We start from the raw sequence: 16,193 nt of genomic DNA on the forward strand, positions 1-16,193 counted from the left end.
TTCCCATTTCACATTTAAATTTACTTCATTTCATATTTCATTTTACGTTTCACATTTAATTCTATTTCATTTAACGTTTCATATCATTTTATTTCACGTTTCTCAGTTAAATTTCCTTCAGTTCACATTTCATTACTTTGAATTTCACGTTTAACATTTAAATTTACTTCATTTCACATTTCATTTAATTTGATTTCACTTATCACATTTAAATTTACTTCATTTCTCGTTTCATTACTTTTCTTTAAATGATTCACATTTAAATTTACTTCATTTCACATTTCATTACTTTTCATTTCACGTTTCACTTTTAAATTTACTTCATTTCACATTCAATTACTTTTAAATTTTCTTTTCACATTTAAATTAACTTCATTTCACATTTCATTACATTTCATTTCTCGTTTCACATTTAAATTTACTTCATTTCACATTTCATTACATTTCATTTCACGTTTCACATTTAAATTTATTTCGTTTCACATTTCATTTATTTTGATTTCACCTTTCACATTTAAATGTACTTCATTTCACATTTCATAAATTTTGATCTCACGTTTCACATTAAAATTTACTACATTATACGTTTCGATTCACTTTTCAGATTTAAATTTCCTTCATTTCACAATTCATTACTTTTCATTCCACGTTTCTCATTTAAATTTTCTTCATTTCACATTTCATTACTTTTCAATTCAACTTTCACATTTAAATTTACTTCATTTCACATTTCATTAATTTTGATTTTACCTTTCACATTTATTTTTACTTCATTTCACATTTCATTAATTTTGATTTTACCTTTCACATTTATTTTTACTTCATTTCACATTTCATTAATTTTGACTCAACGTTCCACATATAAATTTACTTCATTTTACATTTCATTAATTTTTATTTAGCGTTTCACATTTAAATTTACTTCATTTCACATTTTGTTTCACGTTTCAGATTTAAATTTACTTCATTTCACATTTCATTATTTTTCTTTTCATGTTTCACATTTAATTTTACTTCATTTCATATTCCATTTCCATTTCATGTTTTACATATAAATTAACTTCATTTCACATTTCATTACATTTCATTTCACGTTTCACATTTAAATTTTCTTCATTTCACATTTCATTACATTTCATTTCACATTTCACGTTTAAATTTACTTCCATTCGCGTTTCATTAATTTGGATTTCACGTTCCACATTTAAATTTACTTCATTTCACATTTCATTTCACGTTTCACATTTAAATTTACTTCATTTCACATTTCATTTCACGATTCACATTTAAATTTACTTCTTTTCAAATTTTATTACTTTACTTATTTCAAGTTTCACATCTCATTTCACATTTTATTTCACAAATCATTACTTTTCTTATTTCATTTCACATTTCACATTTAAATATAATTCATTTCACATTTCTTTTCACGATTCACATTTAAATTTACTTCTTTTCAAAATTTATTACTTTACTTATTTCAAGTTTTACATCTCATTTCACATTTTATTTCACAAATCTTTACTTTTCTTATTTCATTTCACGTTTCACATTTAAATTTAATTCATTTCTCATTTCAATTCACGTTTCACATTTAAATTTACATCATTGCACATTTCGTTTCACATTTAAATTTACTACTTTTCACATTTCATTTCGCTTTTCACATTTAAATTTACTTCATTTCACATTTCGATTCACATTTCACATTTAAATTTACTTCATTTCACATTTCATTACATTTGATTTCATGTTTCACATTTAAATTTACTTCATTTCACATTTCGATTTACGTTTCAGATTTAAATTTACTTCATTTCACATGTCATTAGTTTTCATTTCACATTTCATTACTTTTGATTTAATTTTTCACATTTAAATTTACTTCATTTCACATTACATTAATTTTGATTTACGTTTCACTTTTAAATTTACTTCAATTCACATTTCATTAATTTTGCTTTCACGTTTCACATTTAAATTTACTTCATTTCACATTTCATTACTTTTCGTTTCACGTTTCACATCTAAATTTACTTCAATTCACATTTCAATAATTTTGATTTCAGGTTTCACATTTAAATTTACTTCATTTCACATTTCATTACTTTTCATTTCGAGTTTAACATTTAAATTTACTTCATTTCACATTTCATTACTTTTCATTTCACGTTTCACATTTACATTTACTTCATTTCACATTTCATTAATTTTGATTTCACGTTTCACTTTTAAATTTACTTCAATTCACATTTCATTAATTTTGCTTTCACGTTTCACATTTAAATTTACTTCATTTCACATTTCATTACTTTTCGTTTCACGTTTCACATCTAAATTTACTTCAATTCACATTTCAATAATTTTGATTTCAGGTTTCACATTTAAATTTACTTCATTTCACATTATATTACTTTTCAATTCAGGTTTCACATTTATATTTACTTCATTTCACATTTCATTCCACGTTTCTCATTTTAATTTATTTCATTAAACATTTCATTGCCCTTCATTTCACGTTTCCCATTTAAATTTACTTCATTTCACATTTCATTACATTTCATTTTTATCTTCACATTTAAATTTACTTCATTTCACATTTCATTTCATTTGATTTCACGTTTCACATTTAAATTTACTTCATTTCACATTTCATTAATTTCGATTTCACGATTCACATTTAAATTTACTACATTTCACATTTCGATTCACTTTTCAGATTTAAAATTGTTTCATTTCACATTTCATTACTTTTCATTTCACTTTTCAGATTTAAATTTATTTCATTCCACATTTCATTACTTTTCATTTAATGTATAACTTTTAATTTTGCTTCATTTCACATTTGATTTATTTTGATTTCACGTTTCACTTTTAAACATACTTCAATTCACATTTCATTAATTTTGCTTTCACGTTTCACATTTAAATTTGCTTCATTTCACATTTCATTAATTTTGATTTCACGTTTCATATTTAGTTTTACTTCATTTCACATTTCCTTACTTTTCAATTCAGGATTCACATTTAAATTTACTTCATTTCACATTTCATTACTTTTCATTTCAGTTTCACATTTAAATTCACTTCATTTCACATTTCATTACATTTCATTTTTATCTTCACATTTAAATTTACTTCATTTCACATTTCATTACATCTCATTTCTCGTTTTACATTTTAATTTACTTCATTTAATAATTCATTACATTTCATTTCACGTTTCACATTTAAATTTACTTCATTTCATATTTCATTTCATGTTTTACATTTAAATTTAATTCGTTTCATATTTCATTTCACGTTTCACATTTAAATTTACTTCATTTCATATTTCATTTCAAGTTTCACATTTAAATTTACTTTATTTCACATTTCATTACACGTTTCACATTTAAATTTAGTTCATTTCACATTTCATTTCACGTTTCACATTTAAATTTATTTCATTTCACATTTCATTTCTCGTTTCACATTTAAATTTATTTCATTTCTTGTTTCACATTTAAATTACTTCATTTCGCATTTCATTACATATCATTTCATCTTTCACATTTAAATTTAATTCATATCACATTTCATAACATTTCAGACCATATTTCACATTGAAATTTTCTTCATTAAATATTTTATAACATTTAATTCCACGTTTAACTTATATATTTACTTTATTTCACATTTATATAATTTTCATTTCACGTTTTACATTTAAATTTATTTCATTTCACATTTCATTACATTTAATTTCCCGTTTCACATTTAAATTTACTTCATTTCATATTTCATTTTACGTTTCACATTTAATTGTATTTCATTTAACGTTTCATAGCATTTTATTTCACGTTTCTCAATTAAATTTCCTTCAGTTCACATTTCATTACTTTCGATTTCACGTTTCACATTTAAATTTACTTCATTTCACATTTCATTTAATTTTATTTCACGTTTCACATGTAAATTTAATTCATTTCACGTTTCATTATTTTTCTTTTAATGACTCACTTTTAAATTTACTTCATTTCACATTTCATTACTTTTCATTTCACGTTTCACTTTTAAATTTACTTCATTTCACATTCAATTACTTTTAAATTTTCTTTTCACATTTAAATTAACTTCATTTCACATTTCATTACTTTTCATTTCACGTTTCACATTTAAATACACTTCATTTCACATTTCATTAATTTTGTTTCACATTTAAATTTACTTCATTTCACATTTCATTACATCTCATTTCTCGTTTCACATTTTAATTTACTTCATTTAATAATTCATTACATTTCATTTCACGTTTCACATTTAAATTTAATTCATTTCACATTTTATTCCAAGTTTCACATTTAAATTTACTTCATTTCACATTTCATTACTTTTCATTTCATGTTTCACATTTAATTTTACTTCATTTCATATTCCATTTCCTTTTCACGTTTCACATTTAAATTTACTTCATTTCACATTTCATTACTTTACATTTCAGGTTTCGCATTTAAATTTGCTTCATTTCACATTTCATTAATTTTCATTTCACGTTTCACATTTAAATTTACTTCAATTCACATTTCATTAATTTTGATTTCAGGTTTCACATTTAAATTTACTTCATTTCACATTTCATTACATCTCATTTCTCGTTTCACATTTTAATTTACTTCATTTAATAATTCATTACATTTCATTTCACGTTTCACATTTAAATTTAATTCATTTCACATTTTATTCCAAGTTTCACATTTAAATTTACTTCATTTCATATTTCATTTCATGTTTTACATTTAAATTTAATTCGTTTCATATTTCATTTCACGTTTCACGTTTAAATTTACTTCTTTTCACATTTCATTTCACGTTTCACATTTATATTTACTTCATTTCATATTTCATTTCAAGTTTCACATTTAAATTTACTTGATTTCACATTTCATTACACGTTTCACATTTAAATTTAGTTCATTTCACATTTCATTTCACGTTTCACATTTAAATTTATTTCAGTTCACATTTCATTACATTTCATTTCCTGTTTCACATTTAAATTTATTTCATTTCTTGTTTCACATTTAAATTACTTCATTTCGCATTTCATTACATATCGTTTCAACTTTCACATTTAAATTTAATTCATATCACATTTCATAACATTTCAGACCATATTTCACATTGAAATTTTCTTCATTAAATATTTTATAACATTTAATTCCACGTTTAACTTATATATTTACTTTATTTCACATTTCAATACTTTTCATTTCACATTTTACATTTAAATTTATTTCATTTCACATTTCATTACTATTTTCGTTTCAAATTTAAATTTACTTCATTTCACGTTTCATTACTTTTCTTTTAATGATTCACATTTACTTTTACTTCATCTCACATTTAATTAATTTTGATTTCACGTTCCACATTTAAATTTACTTCATTTCACATTTCATTAATTTTGAATTCACGTACACATTTAAATTTACTTCATTTCACGTTTCATTACTTTTCTTTTAACGATTCACATTTAAATTTACTTATTTTCACATTTCGATTCATGTTTCATACTTACATTTACTTCATTTCACATTTCATTTCACGTTTCACGTTTAAATTTACTTCATTTCACATTTCATTAATTTTGATTTCAAGTTCCACATTTAAATTTACTTCATTTCACATTTCATTTCACATTTCAAATTTCAATTTACTTCATTTCACATTTCACTACATTTGATTTCACGTTTCACATTTAATTTTACTTCATTTCACATTTCATTATTTTTATTTCACATTTTGCATTTAAATTTACTTCATTTTACATTTCATTAGTTTTCATTTCACGTTTCACATTTAAATTTACTTCATTTCGCATTTCATTGTTTTTCATTTCAATTTTAATTGCTTTTCATTTCACGTTTCACATTTAAATGTACTTCATTTCACATTTCATTAATTTTGATTTCAAGTTTCACATTTAAACTTACTTCATTTCACATTTCATTACATTTCATTTCACGTTTCACATTTAAATTTACTTCATTTCACATTTCATTTATTTTGATTTCACGTTTCACATTTAAATGTACTTCATTTCACATTTCATAAACTTTCATCTCACGTTTCACATTTACATCTACTACATTTCACGTTTCGATTCACGTTTCAGATTTAAATTTCCTTCATTTCACAATTCATTACTTTTCATTCCACGTTTCTCATTTAAATTTACTTCATTTCACATATCATTACTTTTCATTTCAAGTTTCACATATAAATTTACTTCATTTCACATTTCATTAATTTTTATTTCGCATTTCACATTTAAATTTTCTTCTTTTCACATTTTGTTTCACGTTTCAGATTTACATTTACTTAATTTCACTTTTCCTTACTTTTCATTTCATCTTTCACATTTAATTTTACTTCATTTCATATTCCATTTCCATTTCACGTTTTTCATTTAAATTAACTTCATTTCACATTTCATTAAGTTTCATTTCACGTTTCACATTTAAATTTTCTTCATTTCACATTTAGTACATTTCATTTCACATTTCACGTTTAAATTTACTTCCATTCGCGTTTCATTAATTTTGATTTCACGTTCCACATTTAAATTTACTTCATTTCACATTTCATTTCACGTTTCACATTTAAATTTACTTCATTTCACATTTCATTTCACGATTCACATTTAAATTTACTTCTTTTCAAATTTTATTACTTTACTTATTTCAAATTTCACATCTCATTTCACATTTTATTTCACAAATCATTAGTTTTCTTATTTCATTTCACGTTTCACATCTAAATATAATTCATTTCACATTTCATTTCTCGTTTCACATTTAAATTTACTTTATTGCACATTTCATTTCCTTTCATTTCAAATTTCACATTTAAATTTAATTCATTTAACATTCCATTATTTTTAAATATTCTTTTCACATTTAAATTTTCTACATTTCACTTACCATTACTTTTCATTTCTCATTTCACATTTAAAATTACTCCATTTTACATTTCATTACTTTTCATTTCACGTTTCACATTTAAATTTACTTCATTTCACATTTCATTTTTCACATTTAAATTTACTTCATCTCACATTTCATTAATTTTGATTGTACCTTTCACATTTAAATTTACTTCATTTCCCATTTCATTAATTTTGATTTTACCTTTCACATTTAAATTTACTTCATTTCACATTTCATTTCACGTTTCACATTTAAATTTATTTCATTTCACATTTCATTAATTTTGATTTTACCTTTCACATTTAAATTTACTTCATTTCACATTTTATTAATTTTGACTTAACGTTCCACATTTAAATTTACTTAATTTCACATTTCATTAATTTTTATTTCGCGTTTCACATTTAAATTTTCTTCTTTTCCCATTATCTTTCACGTTTCTGATTTAAATTTACTTCATTTCACATTTCATTACTTTTCATTTCATGTTTCACATTTAATTTTACTTCATTTCATATTCCATTTCCTTTTCACGTTTCACATTTAAATTTACTTCATTTCACATTTCATTACTTTTCATTTCAAGTTTCACATTTAAATTTACTTCATTTCACATTTCATTAATTTTGACTTAACGTTCCACATATAAATTTACTTCATTTCACATTTCATTAATTTTTATTTCGCGTTTCACATTTAAATATTCTTCATTTCACATTTCATTACTTTTCATTTCATGTTTCACATTTAATTTTCATTTCATATTCCATTTCCATTTCACGTTTCACATTTAAATTAACTTCATTTCACATTTCATTACATTTCATTTCACGTTTCACATTTAAATTTACTTCAATTCGCGTTTCATTAATTTTAATTTCACGTTCCACATTTAAATTTACTTCATTTCACATTTCATTTCACGTTTCACATTTAAATTAACTTCATTTCACATTTCATTTCACGATTCACATTTAAATTTAATTCTTTTCAGATTTTATTACTTCACTTATTTCAAGTTGCACATCTCATTTCACATTTTATTTCACAAATTATTTCTTTTCTTATTTCATTTCACGTTTCACATTTAAATTTACTTCATTTTACATTTCATTACATTTGATTTCATGTTTCACATTTAAATTTACTTCATTTCATATTTCATTTTTCACAATTAAATTTACTTCATTTCATTATTATTCATTTCACGTTTCAGATTTAAATTTACTTCATTTCACATTTCATTACTTTTCATTTCACGTTTCACATTTAAATTTATTTCATTTCTTGTTTCACATTTAAATTACTTGATTTCACATTTCATTATATATCATTTCACGTTTCACATTTAAATTTACTTCATTTCACTTTATTATTTTACTTATTTCATGTTTTGAATTTCGGTTGACGTTTTGGTTGGCGTTTTGGTTGGCGTTTTGGTTGGCGTTTTGGTTGGCGTTTTGGTTGGCGTTTTGGTTGGCGTTTTGGTTGACGTTTTGGTTGACGTTTGACATTGCAGTTGAAGTTTCATTTCAAATTTTATACATTTCTTATTTCATTTCTCGTTTTACATTTAAATTTACTTCATTTCACATTTAATTACATTTCATTTCACGTTTCACATTTAAATTTACTTCATTTCACATTTCAGTACATTTCATTTCGCGTTTCACATTTAAATTTTCTTCCTTTCACTTTTCATTACTTTTCATTTCTCGTTTCACATTTATATTTACTTCATTTCACATTTCATTCCACGTTTCACATTTTAATTTATTTCATTTCACATTTCATTAATTTCGATTTCACGTTTCACATTTAAATATACTACATTTCACATTTCGATTCACGTTTCACATTTATATTTACTTCATTTCACATTGCATTACTTTTCATTTAATGTTTCAAATTTAATTTTACTTCACATCACATTTCATTACTTTTCATTTCGCGTTTCACATTTAAATCTACTTCATTTCACATTTCATTACATTTCCATTTTCGTTTCACATTTAAATTTACTTCATTTCACATTTCATTACATTTCATTTCACGTTTCACTTTTTAATTTACTTCATTTCACGTTTCATTACTTTTCATTTCACGTTTCACATTTAAATTTACTTCATTTCACAATTGATTACATTTGATTTCACGTTTAACATTTAAATTTACTTCATTTCACATTTCATTACTTTTAAATTCAAGTTCCACATTTAAATTTAATTCATTTCACATTTCATTACTTTTCATTTCATGTTTCACATTTAAATTTACTTCATTTCACATTTCATTAATTTTCATTTCACGTTTCACTTTTTAATTTACTTCATTTCACGTTTCATTACTTTTTATTTCACGTTTAACATTTAAATTTACTTCATTTCACATTTCATTACTTTTAAATTCAAGTTCCACATTTAAATTTACTTCATTTCACATTTCATTTGTTTTCAATTCACGTTTCAAATTTATATTAACTTCATTTAACTTTTCATTACTTTTCATTTTTTGTTCCAAATTTAAATTTAATTCATTTCACTTTTCATTACTTTTTATTACACTTTTCGCATTTAAATTTACTTCATTTCACATTTCATTTCACGTTTCACATATAAATTTATTTCATTTATCATTTCATTTCACGTTTCACATTTAAATTTACTTCATTTTACATTTCATTTAGAGTTTCACATTTTAATTTACTTTATTTCACATTTCATTAATTTTGATTTCATGTTTCACATTCAAATTTACTTCATTTCACATTTCATAACTTTTCATTTCACGTTTAACATTTAAATATTCTTCATTTCACATTTCATTACATTTCATGTCACGTTTCACATTTAGATGTACTTTATTTCATGTTTCATTTTTCACATTTAAATTTACTTCATTTCACATTTAATTTATTTTGAATTCACGTTTCACAATTAAATTTACTTCATTCCACATTTCATTAATTTTGATTTCACATTTCACAATTAAATTTATTACATTTCACATTTCGATTCACGTTTTAGATTTAAATTTTTCATTTCACATTTCATTACTTTTATTTTTGTTTCAAATTTAAATTTTTTTCATTTCATGTTTCATTAATTTTCATTTCACGTTTCTCATTTAAATTTAGTTCATTTCACGTTTCATTATTTTGATTTCATTTTTCACATTTAAATTTACTTCATTACACTTTTCATTAGTTTTCATTTCACGTTTCACATTTAAATTTACTTCATTTCACGTTTCATTACTTTTCATTTCACTTTTCACATTTAAATTTACTTTATTTCGCATTTCATTACTTTTTGATTCACGTTTCAGATTAAAATTTAAATTATTATTATGAAGGAAGGCTCACCCTGTAGTTAACTTGATGGCTGGTTCACTTTGTGAAGGGGTGGAGTGTATGGGAACTGTTGAATTTTGGCCTGAAGCACTGATGGATCATGTGAGGTAAGCACTGAGTCAGCTGCGGGAGCACAGGTGAAGGCAATGCACCTGTGACTGGAAGGGGTGGAGTCTGGCTCCACCTCTCCCAGACCCCATTTAAGGACTGACCACGACTGGGGAAGGTTCTTTTGTTGGAGATCCCCTCCCCTGTGGAGGTCCAGGCAAGCCTTGACCTTCAGTGACAGGTGAGCCTTTCCTAATTTACTGCTTGTCTTTATACCACCTGGATAAGTCATACAAAAACACATTGTCCACCTTCGTTATTTGGTGTGGGTATTATTCTTTTGGGGGATTCACTGTGCACACCCTAAGCTTCAGCTCTAAATCCTTGCTTTTTTACCCCAAAGTCTAGCCCCTAGTCCTTGCTATTCCACCCCATATTCCTGCCCTAAGCCCTCGCTATTTCCTCCCAAACAGTAGTCCCAAGTCCTCATTATTACCCTTAAACTCAGGCCCTGAATCCTTGCCATTTCACCCCAGGCTCAAGTGCCACATCCTGCCTAATTCACCCCAAAGCTCCGTCCCAGCTTCTCGCCATTCGGTGCCAAACTCCAGCCCCAAACGTTTACTATTTCATCCCAATCTCCAGTTCCTTTGTTCTCACTGCTTCACCCCGAACTCCAACATCAAACCCTCTCTGTTTCGCCCCAATCTCCAGCTCTAAATTCTTGCTATTATATCCCAAACTGTAACACCTAGTCCTTGTTATTCCTCCCCACGTTCCTACCCCAAACCTACCCTACTTCATTCCGAGCAGTAGTCCCAAATCCTCATTATTTCCCTCAAACTCTGGCCCCAAGCGCTCACTATTTCCTCCCAAACTAAACTCCAAAATCCAGGCTCATTCATCCAAAACTCCATCCCAACTTCTTGCAGTTTCACCCTGAACTTCAGCCTCGCAACTGTGAGGCCCAAATCCTCACAGTTTCACCCTATATTGCAGCTCCCAATCCTCTCTCGCTTTCCCCAAACTCCGTATAAAATTCCTCACTACTTCTCCCCAAGTTTCAGTCCCATGTCTGGCTGTCTCACACCAGTGTCAAGCATCATATCCTCGCAATTTCTTCCCAAATTCTAGCCCGAATTCCATATTACATATCATTTCATATTTTATTTTATATTTAATTCCAGTTGATATTTCATATTTCCTCTTCATTTTATATCATTTTATTTCATATCCTTTTCTCACATCTGCTTCATTTCATTTCTTTTCAGTCCTTTTTATTGCTTATTTCATTTCATTTCTCAGCCCTCTGGTTCCTGCCCACGTTTTGCCTGCGTTGATCTCAGCCTGCTAACAGGGCAGCAGTTCCTGGGGTCGTCCATTTTCCCCTTGATGGAAATGGGTGTGAGTTTTCTCTTACTTTCTGCTACCTGTGGACTTGCCCTGGATGCCACAGCGTTTCGGATCTCACTGAGAGTGGCCTGCTGACTGCAACGGCTGATTCCCTCTGCACTCCCTGATGCATCCACTGGGACAGGCGGACCTGTGCATGTTCGGAGTCAGGTAGGACTCAGAGTGACACATTTTTGTGTTGTCAGGTGCTATATGCTGCACAGACATTTCATTTCAACTATTTCATACATTTCGTATTATTTCTCATTTCGTATTATTTCACATTTCGTATTATTTCACATTTCAATCCATTATATTTCATTGAAAATATTGCGCACTTCGCATTTCATTGCGCATTTCATGTTTCATTTAATATTTCATTTTATTTCTCGTTTCATTTCAAGTTTATTTTCAAGTTTCTGTTCATTTCAAATTTCATATTTCATATTTAGCTTCATCTCATTTTTATTTTTATCATTTTATATCTCATTTCAAATCATATTTCACTTCATATCACATTTCATTTCGTTTCATATTTCATGTCATTTCGCACCATTACATTCTATTTCATTTTATATTTCAGATTTCATTTCAAATTTCTGATTTAAATTTCCGATCTCTTTTCCCACTTCCCATTTCCGAACTCTTTTCCCACTTCCCATTTCCGAACTCTTTTCCCACTTCCCATTTCCGAACTCTTTTCCCACTTCCCATTTCCGAACTCTTTTCCCACTTCCCATTTCCGAACTCTTTTCCCACTTCCCATTTCCGAACTCTTTTCCCACTTCCCATTTCCGAACTATTTTCCCACTTCGTGTTTCACATTTAAATTAACTACATTTCAAATTTAATTACTTTTCATTTCACGATTTCATTATTATTTTCTTCATTTCACATTTCATTACATTTCCATTTTTGTTTCACATTTAAATTTACCTCATTTCACATTTTGATTTACGTTTCAGATTTAAATTTTATTCATTTCACACTTCATTACTTTTCATTTCACACTTCATTACTTTTCATTTCACACTTCATTACTTTTCATTTCACAGTTCATTACTTTTCATTTCACAGTTCATTACTTTTCATTTATACACTTCATTACTTTTCATTTCACACTTCATTACTCTTCATTTCACACTTCATTACTCTTCATTTCACGTTTCACATTTAAATTTACTTCATTTCTCATTTCGTTAAATTTCATTTCACGTTTCACATTAAAATTTACTTCATTTCTCATTTCGTTAAATTTCATTTCACGTTTCACATTTAAATTAACTTCAATTCACATTTCATTACTTTTAATATTTCATTTCACGTTTCACATTTAAATTTACTTCATTTCACATTTCTTTGCTTTTTATTCCACGTTTCACATTTATATTAAATACGTTTCAAATCTAATTACTTTTCTTTTCACGTTTTCATTTAAATATATATCACTTTTTTTACATTTCCATATTCGTTTCACATTTAAATTAACTTCATTTCATATTTCATTACATTTCCTTTCGCGTTTAATATTAAATATATTTCACTTCACGTTTCACATTACATTTCACATTTCATTTCACAATTAATTACATTTCAATTTCATTTTATGTTTCAAAATTAATTTTACTTCATTTCACATTTCATTACAATTCCTTTAAGTTTTTTCATGTGAATTTACTTCAATTCCCATTTAATTATATTTCCATTTTCGTTTCACTTTTAAATTCACTTCATTTCACATTTCATTACTTTACATTTCAGGTTTCGCATTTAAATTTGCTTCATTTCACATTTCATTAATTTTCATTTCACGTTTCACATTTAAATTTACTTCAATTCACATTTCATTAATTTTGATTTCAGGTTTCACATTTAAATTTACTTCATTTCACATTTCATTACATCTCATTTCTCGTTTCACATTTTAATTTACTTCATTTAATAATTCATTACATTTCATTTCACGTTTCACATTTAAATTTAATTCATTTCACATTTTATTCCAAGTTTCACATTTAAATTTACTTCATTTCATATTTCATTTCATGTTTTACATTTAAATTTAATTCGTTTCATATTTCATTTCACGTTTCACGTTTAAATTTACTTCTTTTCACATTTCATTTCACGTTTCACATTTATATTTACTTCATTTCATATTTCATTTCAAGTTTCACATTTAAATTTACTTGATTTCACATTTCATTACACGTTTCACATTTAAATTTAGTTCATTTCACATTTCATTTCACGTTTCACATTTAAATTTATTTCAGTTCACATTTCATTACATTTCATTTCCTGTTTCACATTTAAATTTATTTCATTTCTTGTTTCACATTTAAATTACTTCATTTCGCATTTCATTACATATCGTTTCAACTTTCACATTTAAATTTAATTCATATCACATTTCATAACATTTCAGACCATATTTCACATTGAAATTTTCTTCATTAAATATTTTATAACATTTAATTCCACGTTTAACTTATATATTTACTTTATTTCACATTTCAATACTTTTCATTTCACATTTTACATTTAAATTTATTTCATTTCACATTTCATTACTATTTTTGTTTCAAATTTAAATTTACTTCATTTCACGTTTCATTACTTTTCTTTTAATGATTCACATTTACTTTTACTTCATCTCACATTTAATTAATTTTGATTTCACGTTCCACATTTAAATTTACTTCATTTCACATTTCATTAATTTTGAATTCACGTACACATTTAAATTTACTTCATTTCACGTTTCATTACTTTTCTTTTAACGATTCACATTTAAATTTACTTATTTTCACATTTCGATTCATGTTTCATACTTACATTTACTTCATTTCACATTTCATTTCACGTTTCACGTTTAAATTTACTTCATTTCACATTTCATTAATTTTGATTTCAAGTTCCACATTTAAATTTACTTCATTTCACAGTTCATTTCACATTTCAAATTTCAATTTACTTCATTTCACATTTCACTACATTTGATTTCACGTTTCACATTTAATTTTACTTCATTTCACATTTCATTATTTTTATTTCACATTTTGCATTTAAATTTACTTCATTTTACATTTCATTAGTTTTCATTTCACGTTTCACATTTAAATTTACTTCATTTCGCATTTCATTGTTTTTCATTTCAATTTTAATTGCTTTTCATTTCACGTTTCACATTTAAATGTACTTCATTTCACATTTCATTAATTTTGATTTCAAGTTTCACATTTAAACTTACTTCATTTCACATTTCATTACATTTCATTTCACGTTTCACATTTAAATTTACTTCATTTCACATTTCATTTATTTTGATTTCACGTTTCACATTTAAATGTACTTCATTTCACATTTCATAAACTTTCATCTCACGTTTCACATTTACATCTACTACATTTCACGTTTCGATTCACGTTTCAGATTTAAATTTCCTTCATTTCACAATTCATTACTTTTCATTCCACGTTTCTCATTTAAATTTACTTCATTTCACATATCATTACTTTTCATTTCAAGTTTCACATATAAATTTACTTCATTTCACATTTCATTAATTTTTATTTCGCATTTCACATTTAAATTTTCTTCTTTTCACATTTTGTTTCACGTTTCAGATTTACATTTACTTAATTTCACTTTTCCTTACTTTTCATTTCATCTTTCACATTTAATTTTACTTCATTTCATATTCCATTTCCATTTCACGTTTTTCATTTAAATTAACTTCATTTCACATTTCATTAAGTTTCATTTCACGTTTCACATTTAAATTTTCTTCATTTCACATTTAGTACATTTCATTTCACATTTCACGTTTAAATTTACTTCCATTCGCGTTTCATTAATTTTGATTTCACGTTCCACATTTAAATTTACTTCATTTCACATTTCATTTCACGTTTCACATTTAAATTTACTTCATTTCACATTTCATTTCACGATTCACATTTAAATTTACTTCTTTTCAAATTTTATTACTTTACTTATTTCAAATTTCACATCTCATTTCACATTTTATTTCACAAATCATTAGTTTTCTTATTTCATTTCACGTTTCACATCTAAATATAATTCATTTCACATTTCATTTCTCGTTTCACATTTAAATTTACTTTATTGCACATTTCATTTCCTTTCATTTCAAATTTCACATTTAAATTTAATTCATTTAACATTCCATTATTTTTAAATATTCTTTTCACATTTAAATTTTCTACATTTCACTTACCATTACTTTTCATTTCTCATTTCACATTTAAAATTACTCCATTTTACATTTCATTACTTTTCATTTCACGTTTCACATTTAAATTTACTTCATTTCACATTTCATTTTTCACATTTAAATTTACTTCATCTCACATTTCATTAATTTTGATTGTACCTTTCACATTTAAATTTACTTCATTTCCCAT

Source organism: Cyrtonyx montezumae, unplaced genomic scaffold (assembly GCF_038088225.1).
Source record: "Cyrtonyx montezumae isolate F1298 unplaced genomic scaffold, pur_monq_1.0 scaffold_10, whole genome shotgun sequence".
Taxonomy (NCBI): Eukaryota; Metazoa; Chordata; class Aves; order Galliformes; family Odontophoridae; genus Cyrtonyx; species Cyrtonyx montezumae.